Source organism: Mytilus trossulus, chromosome 13 (assembly GCF_036588685.1).
Source record: "Mytilus trossulus isolate FHL-02 chromosome 13, PNRI_Mtr1.1.1.hap1, whole genome shotgun sequence".
Classification (NCBI taxonomy): domain Eukaryota; kingdom Metazoa; phylum Mollusca; class Bivalvia; order Mytilida; family Mytilidae; genus Mytilus; species Mytilus trossulus.
The window spans coordinates 16,070,534-16,079,123 of record NC_086385.1 but is presented as its reverse complement, the minus strand read 5'-3'; positions in this window follow the sequence as shown (position 1 = coordinate 16,079,123).

Below are 8,590 nucleotides of genomic sequence, written 5' to 3'. Positions count from 1 at the left end.
TTAAAACCATTGTTATCCATAATCCATCTATTTATATTCCGTAAGTAAACAGTGCGTAAATATTATACCATAACATGTCGGTCAAAACATTCACATTTCTCGTTTAATCTTAATCTGAAGGTCTTATAATCCTGGAGGGGTTAATTGTAAGAATTTACAATCTCTACAATCGGCACACCGACAAAACACCTGTTTATGTTATACTAATAATTATCCACCTTCGACCTCAATCTATTAAACAACAATGAATTCTTTTTAAAAAAATCTTTAAACTTGTTCGAACAATTAATATGCTAATTAATTCACATCAACACTTCATTTTCATTTTCCACAAAGGTCCCGAGGTTAATCAATTGCTGTTCTGTATGAAATAAACAAGATTATCATCCATAAAATCAATTGGTAATTAATAATCAACAAATCAGACACTTGCCACAGAATATTCTGTTTTCAGTCAATATACCTTGAATTGTGAAATCAGCCGTTCACAGTCATTATACCTGCACAAATCAATCAATATCGTCAATAATTTGTCACAGAATTTTTAATTCCAGAATGTATGTCCAATGTCAAAATTGTTGATTATATTCATACATAATGCTGCAAATGTATTATTTGTCACCTTAAGAGTGTCGTTATAAGTTGCTTACTGTTAAATTTACACCTTTTCAATGATGTAATAATTACTTGATTAAGTACGAATTTTTAATTCTGGAATGTATGTCAAATGTCAAAATCGTGGATTATATTCATTTTAAACACATGTATATTTTGTCACCTTAAGATTGTCGTAATATGTTGCCCACAGTTCAATTAACACCTTTTGAATTAATGAATAATGCACAAAATACTTGATTGAGTATGAATATTAATTCCAGAATGTGTCGAATGTCAAAATCCTTGATTATATTCAGTCGAAACACATGCATATTTTGTCACCTTAAGATTGTCGTACTATGTTGCTCACAGTTCAATTAACACCTTTTCAATGATGTAATAAATACTTGATTAAGTACGAATTTTTAATTCCAGAATGTATGTCAAACGTCAAAATCGTTGATTATATTCATTCAAAGCACATGCATATTTTGTCACCTTTAGAGTGTTGTAAATTGCCCACACTTCAATTTACACCTGTACCGTGATGTATAAAATACTTGATTAAGTACAGTTTTTTTTAATTAAAGTCCATGTTTTGTCATTTATACACCTGTAGTGTATGATTTCTTCAAAGAACAATCTCTACATGTATTATCAATCTTTGGCACTAAGAGCCTATTTTTTAGATTAGTTTCCATTTAAATTGGTTATATAACTTCCTTAGAAAAGAACATTTACACATTTTCTACATTTTCTACATCCGTATATTTATCAAGTTATCAAATCACAAGCCTCAATGACGAAATGTCCTGTCGCCAAAAACATAAAAATGACACAACGTTTACATTTTCGACACATAAAATTTCTATAACTGTTACATGTGCATTGGACCAAAGACAATGTTTATTCTGAGATTATAATACTTATGCTTGACCTGTCAACTGGACACAACTTTAGGTTTTATTTTGATACTTATCCTCAAACAGATATTAACCCAGGCAATGCCGCAAATCAGTCGATAACTTAACTATGGATACAAAAAAACAAAATACTGAGTCAAATAAAATAAAAACATATTATTTTTTTAAATGTAACTTAAAACAAATCTACCCGGAATTGTCCAGCCTTTGAAAAGAATTGAACATATATTCCAAAGCCTTTGGTAAACCAAAATTATATATATATATGTCTACTTTAAATGTTGTAAGTAAATAATGTATGTTCACTATATATATATGTTTCCAATTTACACTTTTTGTAAACAGAACCTTTAAAGATATTTTACAAATAATAATCCATATTTTTTTTAATCAATATCATTTAAAGGACAGGTAGACTATTGATTAAAAGACAGTTAATTGGAATCTCTAAACAACATTATATGATTATTAGTGTATTGAAAAAAGAGATGAAAGAAATTTACACCAGGTAAAAATTACCTGAGGTCAAGGTACTAGTTTGACACGATTTGATGACTTACGTAAAATTCCTTGTAAATGTTTTACATTTGGAACACTTTAAGGACTAATCTTTCTCAATACCTTAACAACTAAGATATGTATGAAAGTCAGGATGGGAGATCCTTAATATAATTTATATTATTCAAGTAATATATGGACATTTTTCTTATCTTGAAAAATAATGCTTATTCTGCAAAATGTTCATGCAAATGATTTTCCTGTTCATTCTGTATTCTAATTCTTTATACTGTTATATTGAACCCCATTATTATCTAATTAAATTCCTTATACAATTGCACCCTATTACTCTATATATTTCTATAATGCTTTTGCACCCAATCATTCTATATTCTCTATACTTTTAATAATCATGCTTTTTATTTATATCATGTATATTGGCCATTATTCTTTTTCTGTTAACCCCATACATCCAGACCCTACGGTAAATTATTCTAACAAATGAAAGAGACAGCACTGTATTAAGATTTAATAGATTCTTTTTCCAATATAATATTGATTCTAAAAACACAAACTTCAATTAACACAGGTTGATTATAATTCAGATAAAACAATATAAGTGGAACTCTTCTTTAAAAAGGTAAAATTGCCATATTTAGATTGTTTACATATGTTTCTAAGGTATCTAATAAAAGTGTAATGTGGGTGTATAATTGAAGAGTTTGTGTTTTATCATATGATCATGTTTATAGTTTAAATAATTAACAAGATATAATCCATCTTTTAACTTAAAGGGAAATAATCACAATCAACTTAAAAAGGTGTATAATAAATTATATAATTATAAGTAGCTAAGGTTTATAATCATACAATTTAAATAAATTTACTGGTTTAAATGATTGATCATCATCTTATATTCTCAATGAAGGATGTATGCTGTTAGTTCTTGAGTCATTATGCGCCAAAATTTCACCATGAAATTTTTAACTACTTCTTTGATGCGACTAGAAAAAATATCATACTCATAACTTTACAGAGTCAGTAACAATTTACTTTCAAGTTCGACTAGTAACTGGGAAGAAGAGGAAAAATTAAAAATCATGAATATTTCAGTTTAAAAATCATCACTTACAATCAATTTTTATCAAATACATTTTTCTAAAAAAAGCCAATGGAGAAATTCTGATTTACACTATCTGAGGTCGGATGTAAATTCTATATCCAATATGAATTTCTGAGTAAAGAACATGTTACATACATGTACTTGCCTAAGTTTACATGTTCATTTGTACATGTCTTATTGCATGTTTTAGAGATAAGTGACAAAAACTGAAATACTCATTAAATTGATAACCAAAAAAGATTTATTAAAGTAAAAATCTAATAAAACTGATACCTTGACAAATTAAATCATCCCTTCATTGAAATCGACAAACTGGAGTTAATATATATTAATTACTACCCGAATAAATGCTTACAAATTAAAACTGCACCTTTATCCTTTAAACTAATAATATGAATCTGACACATACATGTACATGACATAACAAACTATACTTGGCTTACTACAAATATTGATCAGAGAGATGACAGCCCTTCTTTTTTATTGGTTACCATAAGGTCCAGAAGGTTTTTTAGACCTCAGTAGTCTTTTAATTTGATAACATTCAACTGGTTATGTACTGGTAAGAAGTTGAATGGCAATATCTATAACACACCTGACAATTAAAGTAAATAGAACAGAAATGTTGTACGTACCTTGCCATTAAATTGTAGCATATAATTCCCATATCTTCTATCTCTCATTAATAATTGAGATATTTACTTATGACATACAAAATCACATGGACTTAAGTTCTGAGTTTAACTTTTTGTAACATTAAAGAATAGTAGCAACTCTGAGCCTCACAAGAAAGAAAGCTTTTAGCTTAACAATCCAGACGAAAGTTTCTATTGCTTCTTGCAAGAAATTATTATGAAGATGTATATATTGATTATCCTTCAATTTCTACACTGCACATTTACGGCTAAGATAATCCTGACACATGTATAGATCAGAGGAAAAAATTTCTAACTTTCTGCATTTCACAAGTAAAAAGAAATGAGATATAAGAGGAGGTATGTGTGAGTGCCAATGATGCAATTCTCCATCCAAGTCACAATTTGTTTAAGAAAACCATTACAAGTCAAAGTACGGTCTTCAACACACTCTCAGAGCCTTGGCTCACACCGAACAGCAAGCTAAGTAAAGGGCCCCAAAAATTACTAATATGAATTCCATTCAAACAGGAAAACCAACAGTCTAACTTACAGCTTTTCACATGTAAAATATATGCATTCATTTAGTTAACAACAGGACATTTAAGCATGGTTGGTTTAAAAATATATTCATTTCTTTTGTGAGGTGGTTTTAAGAGCTTAAATTTTATCGCTAATTGATACATAGACTTTTGAATAAAATGAAAAGAACTGATATTAGTTTACAACCCGGTAATATTGCTCTACTCACTGTGACGATATTTCAAATACTTAACCATTCAGCTTTCATTGTTTTTGTTTTGAAAGATAAATACTAGCACCGAATTGACTTATTGACATTTTTGAATAAATCAAATACTCGTTGTACAATGTGAAGGTCATCTTTTTGATGTCCCTAATACATTACACAAAGTTATTAATGTTGTAGCTTAGCAATTCCAAAGTGTAAAATGTTATCTACTTAAGGTAGTCTTGTAAAATTTATTGCGAGATTAAGAAATCTGATTAAATGAGACCAAAGTCACATGTAACGAATCAACTTCGCAAGTTAACGTGCAACCTAACTCATACAGTTCAATAATGTAGACGATCAATATATGGTTGGACCCCCCCCCTTTATCCTGTGTTGGGAACCCCCTTTTTAAAATGGCTGGATCTGCTCCTAGGATTAAAACAGACAGGTCAACTGATTCTGCATTATTTCCATGTGAATGTTATACATGTATTTTAAAGTTATGAATCCTGCAACTATCTTATGTCAAGAATTTCCCTGAGTCAGCTTTTTTTTTAGGATTTGCTTAATATACTCAAGAAAAATACTATTCAATATTTTGCTGGGATACATGTTTTATATTTCAAAGTTTTCCATGACTAATTATTTATATAATATATCTGCTGAATTTATACTAAATCAGGGATTTTTTCATGGTGGGAAAATAATTTTTTTTAATCAACAAAAAAATAGCGACAGTTAGACACACACCAAAATAACAGTTTGTAAGTGGTTTTTTTTAAGATAATGATGTCCATATCTATATAATTTGCATACTTTTGAATTAAACTACAAATTATTTATGGAATGTTTCCCTTAGATGGTCTTAAAAAATATTTATCTTCATCTTGATAAAATCTAATTGGTTACAAAAAATGACAAAATGACTGCATGAACTTTGAACTGTTTAAAAGTACTTTTGATTAGTTGATTATACATTATGGCTATCAGACAGGATATAAAATTTATAAATACATTGATTTTGTTGACATTTTCAGTATCTAAATCTATTTTTTTAAATTAAACTTCATAACAAGAATGTGTCTTTAGTGCATAGATGGCCCACTGCAATATCATTTACTATGTTCAGTAGACCGTGAGATTGGGGTCAAAACTCTTATTTGGCATTAAAATGAGTAGGATCCTAACATAAGCAACATATGTACTACGTTTCAAGTTGATTTGAATTCAACTTCATCAAAAACTACCTTGACTAAAAACTTTAACATGAAGCAAGACAGACAGACAAATGGAAGGACAGACACGGACAAACGGACAGTCAACCCACAGACCAGAAAACATGCATAATGCCCATAAATGGACATAAAATCATTTTTTTTGATTCCACTGTACATGAAACTTTCATGTGCACCCAAACTCATTATACATTTTCTGGTCTTGAAGCGTCTATTGAATTATTCAATACATGAGGATGGGTCAACATCTAAGTCCTTATCTGATTTTTACTTTCAATAACATTTTTTTATATCAAAGAAATCAAATGATTCTATTTTCTCACTTTTACAAGTCTCTACTAAAATTGATTTTTTAATAACCTGTAAGACCATGATATAATCGATTCGATACAAATCCTAAAATTGTTAATATATTTCAATAAACAATACAATATGTAAACAGGCATCATAGTTGCTATGAAAACAGGACATTTAACCTTGTAACATGACCTTTCTATGGCTTTTAAATTATGAATTTTTAATGACAATTATTTAGTTTCCAGGTATCTCTCAAATGATCAGTGTTATTATCATCGCTGAACAATACCTGCCTAGAGAAAGAAGCATTTTAACTTTATCTTCACAGCCCGATAAGGATAAGAAACACAAACAAATTTTTAACTGCATACATGTAGATCTTTTAGATATCATGAGATATGATATGTAAATACTGTATGTACATTTTGTATGACTGAAATTAACTTAAGATAATTGAGCATTAGGTTTAAGTCTTGCTTTTAAATGTGCTGTGCCACATGCTCTCCAACCCTGTAAATTTCAAAATCTACATTTAAATTCAAATTCTTAAATTCTGATTACATACAAGAATTGACAATCAAAACATATAAAAAGAATAATTATTTGTGAATCTTCTATTTTTTGTCGCGTTACTCAGCTAAAAATATAAATAAATAAATTCAAATATGGAAAAATCATTAATATTCCTGAAAAATGGGAAAAAATACCAAGGACTATGTTGCAGTTACTTTTACGTGTTTTATCATAAAATGAAGAAAGACGTTCAACAATATCCTGAACATGACCCCCCAAAAAAAGACCTTCAAAATTTTTACGTCCACTAAAAACTAATGATAATTTGCATAAACATAGAGAAGTGAGGTTTAAGTGAATTTGAGAGCAACCCAACAACACATATTCAAAAGACAACATGTATGGTTTTCCTTAATGTTGAAGGCCATACAGTTACCTTCAATTGCTAACATTCACTTTATTTGAACTTTGGGGGATAATTTTGTCCCATTGATTATAATAACACAACACCTTATTTTGAAATGGAGGTTATATTAATAAACAGACTTCATCTATAAACAGATGTCTTGTCTCAGAACTACATGTGCTGTCTGTTAGATGTTTTCCTGATATTGCGATGTTTTATTGTTGCAAACTTTCATGTTTTGCAAAAAAAAGCATTTTTGCACCAACAAAAACCCGTCTTTTGCAACAAAAAAAGCATTTTTGCAACAAGAATCAGTCTTTTGCAAAAAACATGCATTTTTGTAAAAAAAAGTGTTTTTGTTTTTTTTTATCAAATTCCCTTTTTCAGGAATCCCTACAATATAACTTACCAAAATATTTTAAGGTCTCATCGATCTGTTCATTGGTCAGTTCTAGATCTTCATCGATCGGGATCAGCGGAGTCTGTATCCAGTCTTCATTATCATAGCCACAGAAATCAGTAATGCTATCAGACCGTAAACGATATTTAGGTATCTGTTCTTCAATCAAACTTAATATTTCTACTTCCGGTAGATTTCCACTGCTACACAACTCTGGAAAGAAAAAATTTTTACATTCACAATTATTATTGAAGCATTAAATTATATTTATTATGATACAGCTGATCAAAATATTTCCTCAATTATAAAGGTTACAGAATTATGCAAAGAGAAAATTTCATTTCAGAATTATAATTAAAGCATTATTAAAATTATATTTCTCAAATTATATCTGATCAAAAAATATTCCACAAAGGCATATGTACATGTACCAACCTCATGGTTACGGAATTCTGGCAGAGATAGTAATTTTGTGATTAAGTTTTCCATAAAACGGATTGACCGATTTTATATGTATGTAATGCCTTGTTCGTGTTTTCTTATTCAGAAAGAGGTCATAAATCTAAAACTGACCTGGTCAGAAGGACAATGACCAATGCTATTGAGCTAAGTCCTACAGATTAGTAAGGGTTTTCAATGCAGCATACGTGCACATATATGCAAAATATTTCATTCTAAGTGAATGACCACTATTATACAAAACCAGCTGGCATTATGCCATACATTTTTTAATTGATCTCAGAATACTAAAGCATGTTAAGTATTTTTTTCAAAAGTTTTTGAACAATTAATAAAATTATAGCAATTGAAGCATCTGGAAGAAAAGAAGCATCCTCTGTGAAAACTTAATGTGTTAGTCAAGGCACCTGATCTCTAAAATCTGTCACAACTGGTGCACTTTTAATACATGTATGTTGACAGTTGCTGTTTTGACCTATATATAAAGTTTGATTTGATTGCAAATTTCTTATGATGATGAGTGAATGTAACTAAGACATATTCGGGGAAAATATATTAGAAATGAAGATGATTGATTGATTTGTTGGTGTTTAATGCCACTTTTAGCACTGCTGACAATATTGTCATGGTCATGCAGTTTTGATTGGTGAAAGCCTACAGATCTTGAGTACCCAGAGAGTATAGTGACCTTCGACAATTCAAATTCCCATTTTTTGTAACCTCAGTGTTAGGCTAGTGATGAAGCAGATGGATTTCTTAAACAATTGACAA